General features: G+C 29.2%; 1 long non-coding RNA gene across 1 annotated transcript; it reads right to left on the reverse strand.

Annotated features, from left to right (window-relative positions):
- Nucleotides 1-12056: 12056 nt before the first annotated feature.
- On the reverse strand, nt 12057-13747 carry LOC136087812 (uncharacterized). The gene is made up of 3 exons (XR_010642087.1): nt 13275-13747; nt 12870-12996; nt 12057-12206 (listed from the first exon to the last, which is right to left on the reverse strand). It is a non-coding gene; the product is annotated as an uncharacterized LOC136087812 (long non-coding RNA).
- Nucleotides 13748-13767: the final 20 nt, after the last annotated feature.

The raw sequence follows: 13767 nt of genomic DNA on the forward strand, positions 1-13767 counted from the left end.
TTAAGACCAACATGTTAAACAAACTGCTTTCTTATGATATCCTGGAATTAAAAGGTCTGATTAAAAAGAGACCTGAAACTAAGGTTGAAACTATTCATACATCAAAATTAGAAGACTTTGTCAACGAGCAGTCCTACCTTTTGTTCTTGCTATTGGAGATCTCCAAGAAGGAAATTCTGCTATGGAAAGAAAAAGGCATTGATGCATGTGAAAATGAGGAAGTTTCCCAGTCTTTTACTTACTTTTCAAAGTGTGTAAGAGCACTTGCAGTTGTAGATGACCGTGCAGAACGCCACATTAAGTTAATTCAAGATTTCATAGAGAGAACACACAATGAAGACAGGCTTCAGGATACTCTCCAGGTATTTCCTTCAATAATACAAAATATAATTGTAATTTTTAGTTGTTATTAATAATAATGGTTGTTAATGTATATGTAGTACTTTTTATAAATTTATGTATTTGTAATTTAGGTAGTTCAGAAGAGCCGTAAAATGGTTTCAAAGAACGCTACAAAGAAAGATTTAAAAATTATTTAGTTAAATATTATTTGTATTAATAATATTGGTTTATGTTATTTTACATTATGTTATATTATTTTTTGATGTTTGAAACTTTTAGGTCAAACTTTTATATCTCATAGTTTTCGAACGTTAAAAGATTTTTGTGTCAATTTTAAATTTTATCGACGAATATAGATTTAGTTGAGAATAGTAAAAAAAATTACGTATCACCTTGTTGCTCTTACGTTTAGGGCAGTTGTAGCTAAAACTTTAGGGCTTTTTGTTCCCAGGATCCAATCATTGTAATTTTTTGCAAAGCATCCTTATTTAACATAAGTATAAACATATATGTTTGAAGTTTGTTCTATGTCTGAAAATTAAATTCAAACGTTAAAAAATGCTGTATCTGCGCATGCGCCTGCATTCTAAAAATTATTTGCTGTTCATTTTGTTGCATTTAAAACAAATTTCTCCTTAAAAGTGATGATTTATTTTGTAAAAAAATTTACTTAAAAAGTTTACGACAAGCATATTTGTTTGTTTAACACGCAGCAATTTTTTTGTTTGCTTAGGTAACAATTGTAATCGAAATAATATGAACTAAGTTATTATTAAGACAAGTTTCACTTAATAAATTAAAAGTGAATTCACCTAAATAACCTTCCGCTTGAGCTAAAAACTTAATTTTTTTTTGTTTTTCTTTATGGATAAAATTATGCTAAATGTAGTATTCCGCACATTAAAATTCGATTTATGATATATTTTTGGGACACCCTAATATATATATATATATATATATATAGTTATAAAATTTTCAAATTTGATATCAAACTAGAAGGAACCTCTAAGTTGTGTTTACTCACAGAGCTTAGCTAATAGTTCATGCAGCATTTATAAAACTAAAACATACAATAGCGAAATGGTTATTATATGTTTTAGCTGCTTACCATACAGTTGTGTTATAAACTCTCTAGCACACTGCATAGGGTAACTAAGAACTAAAAGGTACATATTGAACAAACCTGTAGAATATATAAAAACATAATTGATTATATACCTTTTTTAAGTGGTCAGGGAATTTTTTAAATCTTTTAGGAAAAGAATTTTCCCATAACCTAACAGTTTGTTCAGTTCTGTCGATATCTTTTTCTAAAAAATGATCAGAACATACCAAACGGCTACTACTTGGACTCCATTCTTGATGGTGTATTTTGATGGTCCATTTTTTTCTTTTTTCAGTGTTTGAAGGAATAAAATTAGTAGGAAAAATAACGTTTGATATTTTACTAAGCTTGTTGTACTTTTTGCACAACTGATTTTATTTAAATCCATTTGTTCACATTGCAAGCAAACTAACAGAGGTCAATAAACTTTAAAATGTTTTTATTTTTAAAAATAATTAAGAAAATCACCTATGAAATGTTCTAGCAAACTTTCGTTTTAAAGGTGATTCTTCATCAGAAATTCCATTACTATCACTTCTTTTATTGTCACTATGTTTTCTTTTATTGTAACCAAATGCAACACACTGTGTCCCTCGCTTTTTGGAATTTTCTCCAGACATTTATAGAATAAATATTGTAATTATTTTACTGAAAAATAGTTATCATTATTTGAAAAAAAATAATAATAATTTTCCATACATTCTATCTATGCCAGATATAAAAAAAACATAAAGTTAAACCACCAAAATAAAGAAATAGCTTGTTCGCCTAACAATATTTTAACTAAATATTATTTTTCCGTGGGTCCTCCCAATATGGCGCTGGCGAAAACTTTTTGGCTTCAAAAATAACACTATTTTCTAAGGAGATGCGCTATCCAGTTATAATATAGATCAGTGCTTGGCTGTAATGTAAGCTGTTTTTTAAACTTTAAAAAAGGAATGAAAAAATATGTCTGGATATTTAATAAAAAATCGTAGAGTAACTAATATCATAAAGTTAATGAAAATATATTATTACAGAGTATATTGTATTTTTTTTAATATTTGTAAAAGTTTGAAAATACCTCCGAGGTACACCACTCTCCCCTACAGTTCATTCACCAATCCAAAATCAATTTCATTGGCTTGAAACATTTTGTTTACTTTTTTGAACCTTTCCATTATTGTGTTCCATCATGACAGCCGTCTCCAGCTGATCTATTTTCCTGAGAATTCTACTGTCCTCAACTATCTTGTTAGGCTGTTGCGTTATGTCATCATTCAGCTCTTCTAAGGCTTTTTGAAGTGTAAATGCAAACTTCATATATATAAATATATAAGTAATCTATAATATATATATAAATATATAAGTAAAATATAACAAGACTCAGCTGCTGCGACACCAATGAGACTCAAAGAATGACCCGCGCATGGAACATATTCAGCTAGCGGATTTAGCTCCTTGATACAGGCTTGCAATTCAGTGTAGACCCCAGACATATTGGAGGCCTCATAACACTGCCTACGGCAATCAGTAATGTTTATACTGTGCAACTCTAATGTTTTTATGACTAGATTAAGCATATCAACTCTCCTCTATATATATATATATATATATATATATATATATATATATATATATATATATATATATATATATATATATATATATATATATATATATATATATATATATATATATATATATATGTATGTATATATATATATATATATATATATATATATATATATATATATATATATATATATATATATATGTATATATATATATATATTTATATATATATATATTTATGTTTATATATATATATATATATATATATATATATATATATATATATATATATATATGTATATATATATATATATATATATATATTTATATATTTATATATATATATATATATATATATATATATATATATATATATATATATATATATATATATATATATATATATATATGTATATATATATATATATATATATATATATATATATATATATATATATATTTATATATATATATAATAAATAAATGAATAAATAAAATATATTTCAGACAACAGGCATGTACAAATTAGGTGCCAGGTCCATAGTTTTGTAAAAGAAAAGTATTATTTTAAACTTTGATTAACTGAATGCATAGAGTGATTCACAAGGTACAAGCCATCAACTGTTTAAGATAATTGTTTGAAAAGATGGTAATCTTAACTTTAAAAGCATGTAAGATATACTATCATATTTGTTGTATCCGAAAAACATTTTAGCACATTTGTTGTAGCAATACTGAAGGCGTGCCATTGTTTTATCATTATATTTTTGCCACAAAGGAACACCATATAAACAAATACAATATGTTTTAAACAGCTTAATCTTCACTCTGGTAGAGCATAAATGAAAGCGTCTAATTAAGATATTTGTACGTGTGTAAAGGCCCTTCACCTCTTTGATTATATCAAGATCATCGGTAAGGTCATTTTTAATTATATGACCAAGGTATTTAAAAGATTTAACAAAAGCAATTTCACATCCTGACACGCATAATTCTGGGAAGTAGTTTGATATAACTTTTGATTTTTGAGTTGGATTAAACACCATATATACAGTTTTCTTGGTATTAAAGGACATGTTAATTAAGGAAGATTCCTTATTTGTAAAGCTAATTAGTTTTTGAAGTGTAAACCAAGAAGGTGCAATTAGAACCATATCATCAGCATAGGCCAACACATTCATGAATATACCACCTATATTACATCCAATACGAAGGTTTGATATTGATGAAATCAAATCTTGAATGTAAAAGTTAAATAGAAGTGGTGACGAACCCCATTCCCAATTCCAAAACTGTTTGATTTTGTTTTCTGCCATCGAACAGACATTTGTTGATTACTATACCAAAATGCAAGCAAACAAACAAGTTTTTTGGGCAGACCAGTATCTAATAATTTTTTGAACAACAGCCAGTAATTGACACTGTCAAATGCTTTATTAAAGTCTATGAAGCAAGCAAATACATGGCTTCCTCTAGATGTGTAGTACTGCACAGTCTTTTTAAAATAGTTTGAGCATGATGTTGTTGAGTGATTTTGTTTAATGCCAAATTGGTAATCATCATTTTTATTAATCCTGTACAAATTGATTTTCTGCAATAAAAGACTCTCAAAAATTTTTGACATAGCAGAGGACACAACTTTAGCTCTATAATTGTTCACATCTGTTAAATCAGCCATTTTAGATTTTACTAATGGAATAATTGTTGCCTCACAAAACATGGATGGTAAATAACCAAATTTAATGCATAAATTAAAAAAAAATACTAATAAAAAACTGCAATCTACTTCCACCATACATAAAAGATTCCATACAAAGGTTATCAGGTCCAGCTGCCTTTCCTAGTTTCTGAGTTTTTACTGCAGTGGATATGTCAACGCAACTCACAATAATATCAGAGTTTTCAGTAGAAAATTCCATTTCCTTTATGAAACTGAGGTAATATTTTTCATTGTTAGTTGAATTATACAAATTTTGAAAGTGCTCTTTCCACATATTAGCAATAAGACAATCACCTGTGGCACCTCCAACACTAGCAACAAAGTTCGCTGCATTACTGTTGCTGATCTTTCGCACATGATTCCAGAACTTTCTCGAGTCTGTGTTGTTCATATTTTTTGCACATAAATCGGCTTGAATTTGTTCATTATGATGTCTACAATATTTAAGAGCTAATTTAAAAGCAGCACGAGAGCGCTTCATGTTTTCAAAAATGTCACCCTGTTTCTTCTTTTCTTGAAAAATCCATTGCTTGAAGGCATCTCTTGCAATGTCGTGTTTATCTTTAACATAGTCATTCCAACCTGAAGTAATATATTCGTGGTTTTTATGTTTAAAATTACAATGAGGTATGGGACCTGGAGTAAGATATTCGTGGTTTTTATGTTTAAAGTTACAATGAGGTATCAGATACAAAAGATTGCATAGTATTTATGATGCTATTATAGAATAAATCAATATCGTGGGTTGTATTGTAGCCATTTGGAATATTTTCAGTAAGTAGATAGAGGGGTACATGTACGGATTTTAATGAAGAATCTACTTTTTCTGCATAACGTGTTAAGGTAGCTTTGTCACAAATTTGCCAGTTAGGAGATCTAGTTGTCATATTAAAATAAGGTTTGTTATTATATATTTTGGATGAGTTAGCTAATGAGCAAGAGATCAGAATCGCTAATGGTTAATGGTCTGATGCAATAACATTGTTTAAAACCGAAATAGATATAATTAGATTATCAATAATTGGACTGCATAGAATGTGGTCCAACCACGAAGAAATATCATCATTGTCACTGACATATGTACAGATATTGTCAAGGCGATTGATATCAGATTTAATCAATTTATTTTTTAAAGCAAGATTAGAAAATTCTTCATAGAATCTTGACCCATTATAACAATTAAAATCGCCAGCAATAACTATGTTCACAGTATCAGTTTCCAGTATAAGTGATTTTATTTTTGAGCATATATCCATATAATTATGAAGACAATGTTTGTCATTATAATTTGTTGGCATGTACACACTTATTAGCAAAATTGGCCCTATATTGGCAGATACTTTTAAACAAGTGATTCTGGATTCTAAAGATTTAATGATTGTAATATTATTTGCCAAATTTTTTTGATAAAGAATAGCAGTCGCTCCAAAGGGTCTACCAATTAATATATCAGATGATATGTTTACTGCTGATATACCAGTACCATAAAAGTCAGGGTGTACATTGTTTAATAATTCAAGCTCATTAGATAATAACCAATGCTCTTGTAATAAAACAAAATCGTATGTAAGACACAATTCTTTAATTGCAAAAATACTGTTTTTAAAAGAACGACAGTTAAATATACAAAAAGATATGCTGTTGCTATTCGCCATTTTTGAGTTTAAAATATTTTCGTACCAGTAGATCCTTAGACCAAGCTTCAGTAGACATTAAACAAACAACTTTATTTTTTAACTGGGAGGAATCTACAGATACAGATATGTAATACGAGGAATAACTACTAAATTTGGATTTTAATTTTTCACACTTTACAGAGTCATCATTATCAATTTTTAAAATATCATAAGTGCAATCGATTACCTCATTTTCTGTTGTAGAAGGATCTAATCTTGAGATAAATATATCAATACTACGCATGGGCTGTTTATCTAAAGAGATTGGTTTAAGTCTATTGTTGGAGTCTGATGTACCTAAAATGTGTTTTTTTGTGTGGACAACTTTTTTGGTTACAGGTAGATTATGTGTGCACTTCTTAACAATATCTGACATCAGTGGTCGCCCTGTAAATTTAACAGGTTTATCACTAGTAGAAGAAGGGCTTTCAGTATTATCAATTACATCAAGGCTAATAGAACTGCTAGGATCATTTTGGAATTTAGTACTAGAAGGTTCTTTATTGCTCATTGCACTCATTAAATGTCTCATTTCATTCTGAAATATTGTAAATTGTTTTACTTCAGATCGGAGATAGGCAACCTCCTGAAGCAAATCACTGATATCAATGTGCTCCGTACCAACAGGAGGAAGACGAGATAAATTGATAGCATAAAAATTTGGTAATTTATTTATTGGGTCTAGAAGCAACTTTAGCATATCCTCAACAGTTTTTTGCATTTATCATTCCCACTTCTTTTTACCAGGCGCTTATTTGGAAGTAGTTTAATAATTATGGCTTTAGCATCAAATATTTCCTCTTCCTTGTAAAAGTCACATATAATTTAAACATTGTTGTCAAAACTTAAGACATCTGATTTATTCTTCAAGAAACATAGTAACTCATTACGCACAGCAATCATTGCATTTGTGTCAGTATCATCTGTATTTGCCATAGTTGTACAAATTTTGGTGGAAGGGTTACCACGCTAAATAACAGTGGATATATATATATATATATATATATATATATATATATATATATATATATATATATATATATATATATATACATATATATATATATATATATACATATATATATATATATATATATATATAGAAGAAAAATGGAATTTTAGTTTTATTAATTAAATTTAAGACTTAGCTATCTGAAAATATTGCTTTTTATTAAATTTAGAGGATATTGAATTTTTTTTTTTTAGTTTTTCTGTGAAGAGCTACTGGTGACAATTTTGTCACAAATGAAAACAAATAACATATTGTAGTAAATTAATATTGAGAGTATCCTCCCTTAGATTTAATTACAGCCTGAATTCATTCAGGAACACTAGCAACCAATTTGCTACATTCCTCGGGTGTAATTGAGTACCAAACCTCTTGTACACGAGCCCAAAGTTCATCCTTATTCTTAGGTGGAGTAGGAAAGTTGTAGACCCGTTGTTAATCTATTGCCCATAAGTTTTCGAGTGGGTTAAGATGAGGGCTTTGTGCTGGCCATTCAACGACTTTCAATTTCTTCTCGTCAAGGAATTTAATGGTCTTATCAGCCTTATGCTTGGGGTCGTTGTCTTGCATGAACATCGTGTTACGTATAGTTCTGCCCCATTTTCGAAGAGACTTGAAATATCCGACCTTAAGGATGTTGATATAGTCATCAGTGTTCATTATTTCATTAATTTTAACTAATTCACCGACTCCACGAGCACAGAAACATTCCCAAAACAAGAGTTTTCCTCCGCCATATTTAACGTTTGGTGTAAAATCTGGAGCACTTAATGGTGAATTAGGATTTCACCAAGTATATCTTATACCATCTGATCCAAACATATTAGTTTTACTTTCATCTGTCCAAATCCAGTCATAAAAGTCATCAAAAGTCATGTGTGCATGAAGTTTAGCATGATTTAAGGTGGTCCTACACTCATAAAAGCTTATTTTTAAAAGCTTATTTTATTTATTCATCACTTGTGAATAGTCTCTGATTATATTGGATTGTAAACAAACTCTATTAAAAAAGATATTAGCTGTTATATTTAGGTATCTTAAAAAAGTATCCTTAGAAACGCCCATAGCAACCACATTTTGAGTTGTTTTTAGGTTAATAACTAGTCAAATATTTTTTTTATTGTTAAAAATTGATGTGAATATAAAACCTCGTTTTGATTATACCCAACTTAAATTCATAAGTTATAAAACAGCCTGTACAAGTTGTTCGTAAATGAAAAAAGTGCTGTCAATTTTAGGAGCTTTTGGATATTTGTCTATATTGCAATCCCATTTGTATTGGTACCAAACGAATTATATTTAAAATTATGGCTAAGGAGAATTAGAAAATTTTTATCAGGAAAAGAAAGAGAACGAATCAGCATCTTTACAACAAATCTGTCATATGCAGTGATGACAAACAAAACAAACAAGTTGAAATTGATATATCAAATACTGTTGATGATGTAGATTTTTCTTCTGACACAGAAAGTGAGTCTTCACAATCAGATGTAGAGGAAAATAATAACGTTGATAAATTTGATTATTTTATTTTAATAAACTTCAAGATTTTTAAAACTGTTATAGAAAGATTTGGGAAATGCTTTACTTGCAACAAAAACATGCAAGTTATTGACAATTTAAAATCTCGAAAGGGGTTAGCCCATTCTTTAGAAATACACTGTGAATATTGTTTAAACAGAGAGCTATTTTTTACCTCAAAACCGGGAAAATAAAAAGTCAACTTCAGAATATGCAGAATGGTTTGCAAATCATCAATGCACTATTAACCATGTTGGTTCTTCGGGTGCTATGGAATCTGCTGGGGCAGTCATAATATTCAATCGCTCAATAGAAAAAAAACCCTGATTTTTAATGAATACTTAGGAGATGGTGATACTTCCTCCTTTAAAGATGTAATTAAAAGCAACCCTTACAAAGATTTGAACATTAAAATCACAAAATTGGAATGTATTGGCCATGTACAGAAGAGAATAGGTACTAGACTTCGTAAGGTTGTTAAGACTTACAAAGGAACAAACACACCACTCCATGGAAGAGGAAAGTTAACTAAATCTGTGATCAATTCTATGCAGAACTTCTATGGCCTAGCTACTAGAAATAATCTTGAAAATTTGTATGCTATGAAAAAAGCTGTTTGGGCCGTTTTGTTTCATTGCACAGATTTTGACGACAAGGAATGGCGACACCATATGTGCCCAAGAGATTCAGAGACTTGGTGTAAATATCATTTATACAGAGTTTATGGTGTAAATACTTATGTAGAGCAAGTGAATCTTTCTGTTGCAGTCTTTAACATTTTGAAACCAACTTTTACTGATTTATCTTCAGATGATTTACTAAAAAAATGTCTCCATGGTAAGGCCCAAAACGCCAATGAGGCACTCAATTAGATTTTTTGGAGACGCTGCCCAAAAAATATTTTTGTGGGTAGAGTGGTCTTAGAGTCTGCGGTTAATTCATCTGTTATTGAATTTAATGAAGGACCTAATGGAATCCTCTCTGTACTAAATAAATTTCATCTAACAGGATATGTTACGCCTATGAAACTTAATGAAAAGAAGAAAGAAACTATAAAGCGGTCTCTTCAAAAGTCCACTGATCGTGTCAAAAAGAGAAGAAAACAACTAAGAACAATTAAAAAGGGTTACTTAGAAAAAGATAATGAAGAAAAAAACTCGAAATATATTCCTGGAGGGTTTTGATATGTTTTTTGTGAACTTTTTATTATGGTTTTATTCATTTGTTTTATATATTTGTCGTTTTCTCAGAATAAAGTTTTGCTTCGAATAAAAATCTTTAAAACAGGATAACTTTGGACTCGTTTAAGCTTTTTATCTAATTTTTTTTTTTGATTTTTCACATAATTAAAAAGGATCCGGATGAGAGAAGGATATATAAAATAAAATAAGGAAAGTACTTTTTTATGAGACTAATGTTGGCCATTTGTCCACCAATTTTTCTATGTTTGTTTCAAATCTTGTAACTTTTTATATACTGTGAATAATATAAAATGCTTCTCTCATCCGGATTAATATAACTCAATGAGTATATACACCAATTTTCAGCTTGATATGATAAGTATTTTGATTGCTAGCTTGTCACAAAAAATGCTAGTTTTTTCATTCATTTTTTAAATAATTGGCTAATCGAGACATTTTTTATTTCTTAAAGTTGATTTTTGTAAATAGTTTATAGACCCACATTTTTGGTAAAAAAATTAAATCAAAAACTCTTTGCTTTGAAAAGTTAGCCTTTTCTGTGGAGAACCACCTTAAACGAGTTTGGCGGTGACGAGAAACTAACAATGGCTTCTTGATCTTTCTTCTGGATCGAAAACCAATTCTTTTAAGCTGTCCGCACTGAAGCATGAGTCCCATAGCTGTTATTCATTAAATTAGTAACATCCTTTGCTGTTTTAGACTCTCCAGAAGCAATTAAACGAGCGATTGTTCTTTGGTCTCTTGGTGTAAAAATTTTCTTTCGACCACTTTTAGGCTTATTTCCTTCTAAATTATTGCGCAATTTGATTTTATATATGAGATAATGCGACTTTCCGAACTCAGCAGGGATTTCACGATAAGATTGTCCGGTGTCACGTTAAATAAGTAGATCGTTAAATAAGTAGACAAAATGATATTCTGCGCATGCGTTAGTTTACGGATACTTATTTAACGTATCACGTTAAATAAGTAGATCGTTAAATAAGTAGACAAACTGAACAATCGAGGCATTTTGCTAACCCAGACGAACAAATTTAAAAAAAAACATACGTTAACCGAACTAAAAGCATTTCCTTTGCCATGCGAATTGTTATTACTTAAGGGCATTTTTATAGTGATAATTTACTACTTTTAATAATATTTAACTCACGACGTATATTCTAATCGCAATTTATATCTTTATAGTATAGTATGACAAGAAACATATTTTTAAGAAAAAGCTTTTTGATAGGCCATTCACCCGTATTAAAGATATTAAATAAAATAGTCATCTCACAAGGAAGTTTATTGTATTCCTAAATAATTTAACAGTGCATATTAGCAAAATATTTTACGTTAAATTATTTATCCTTAACCCTTAAACTTAATGATTGTAAAATTTGTAATTGTTACTTGATTCTACGCAAATAAATACTAAGGACAGCATTCTGATGTTATCCCAGAAAAAAGAAAAGAGAATTTATTAATTCGTGTCTAGCCTTTTTTTGTGTGTTAATTTACCTCTTCAAAGCCGAAAAAGACACTACAGTCAAGGAGGCTGCTTTAGTTGTTGTTACAACCCTCTCTCAACTCTATAACTTCGAAACACAAATCATGACGATCAAGATCGCTACGCGGAGAAACAAGTTGAGCGCGGTACTGCCAAGGACGTGGTGGCGATCGAACTCAGAACACTTTTTGATTATGAGGCGAGCGCTCTACCACTACACCACTATTGTACTACCGTTGAATAACAACCTAGACGGGTATTATTCGACGATTTTAGCGATCTTAATGTATGCATAGCGCAATAATAATAAAATGTGACTTAGTTTACTATTTCTTACTATGAGAATGTTTTAAATACAAACGATATTAAAGAAACGACACACTTCATGCTACACTAAAATTTTATTTGGAAAATAAAATCAATATAATAATATCCTTACACATCAATGAGAAAAATAATATCCTTACACAATATAAATAGCAAAATAAAACAACATGGTTTTTAAGTCCTTTTGAAAAAATTTAACTTGGTTGAAACTTGGGCATTTTCGGAAGAAATTCGATTTTTCCACATGGAATTACAAGCCTACATAGAATAGAAATATAGTATAATATAAATAGTATCATAAAATCACAACGAATAAATAAAACAATTATAAAAATGCTTTTGTGCCAGAAGAGTACTTAATAAATGCATTGATTAATGTATGTCAATAAATTGATTTACAAAATGAACTCTAATTGAAGGATTTGAATTTTTAAATCAAATAAATGTTAAAAATGTTAAAACAGCCATATCTTTGATGGGCGGACATAAGAGTATAACTGCAAAAGTGTAACTTTTCATGAGAGCAAAAAAACATTATTATGAACCCAATTATTTTGCTACAGAAGTCATATTTTGAGAAATGGGTTATTACTTTTATTCTGTTTGAACCGAATGGTGTAACTATACTGTTAAAACCATTGATGCCGGCATACACAAGACACATTTTCTCATATAAACCATTAAATGGTCAAAAATGCAGTTATACTCTTATGTCCGCCCATCAAAGATATATCAACATGCCAGAATAGTCTATACTTTCACAATATGCTATAAAAAATTGATCAAATATCTCATTATAATTAAAAATTACATAGCCATTCTTTTTAAATACTACTTTTGGTGTAGTTGTAATAGTAGCTATAATCAACTGCAACTGCAACAAAATGTATGTAAATAAAGAACTGACTTAAATAACTGTACCTATTGACTATATCTTATATCAACAACCCTAGTTGAATAACTGATGACAGTAAGAAAAAAACAACTACAAAGTGAGCAAAACAAATCATCATGCCAATAACAAAATAAAGAACAAACAATAGTTGACCTAAATTAACCAATTGTATAACTTTAGACATCTATAAGACACTTACAAAAATAAATTAAGTAATGAATTTTTTAAATATTAACTAGGTACATAAACAAATCAACAATAAAAAACAAAAAAAACATATTTATGTATATTGATTGAATTTAAATATTCAAATATGTCATAAAAACAAAAACAGTAGAAATAACAGGATATATTCACAACATTGATAGTACTAAAGACAAACTGTTTATGACAGTATAACACAGTAACAAAAGGAAACATCTCTAATTTACCATTCTCAATACATTTCAGGTAATGCTACCGCGTGTCATTATCTTTTTATATAACTAAACTTAGGTTGATACTGCTACACAAAACCATTGCATTTCTTTCTAAGAAAAAATCACAATCATTTTAATGTGCAACTCTATGCATTAACAATGGCACATCACCTTTACTTAAACTATTAAAGAGTGAATCATAAAACTAAACACACTTCCAATGTAAAACAACATCAGGACACATTACTTAGAAACACCCAATATGATTTTCTAACATTAATCGTTTGCATACAACTGTAACTTTCTGAAAGACCACATGAATTAAAACAACTAAAAATGCAAAAAATCCAGATATTTTAAACTTGAAAACCCAAACATTTTAGAAAACTGATATAAAAACAAACTTTGTGCTATATCAATCAAGGTATCATCAAGCCAGCAAGGTGAGTCTCTTAAAATATCTAAGGCATTGTCTTTAGACTGTATTGACACTGTATTATATATA

Source organism: Hydra vulgaris, chromosome 12 (genome assembly GCF_038396675.1).
Source record: "Hydra vulgaris chromosome 12, alternate assembly HydraT2T_AEP".
Classification (NCBI taxonomy): domain Eukaryota; kingdom Metazoa; phylum Cnidaria; class Hydrozoa; order Anthoathecata; family Hydridae; genus Hydra; species Hydra vulgaris.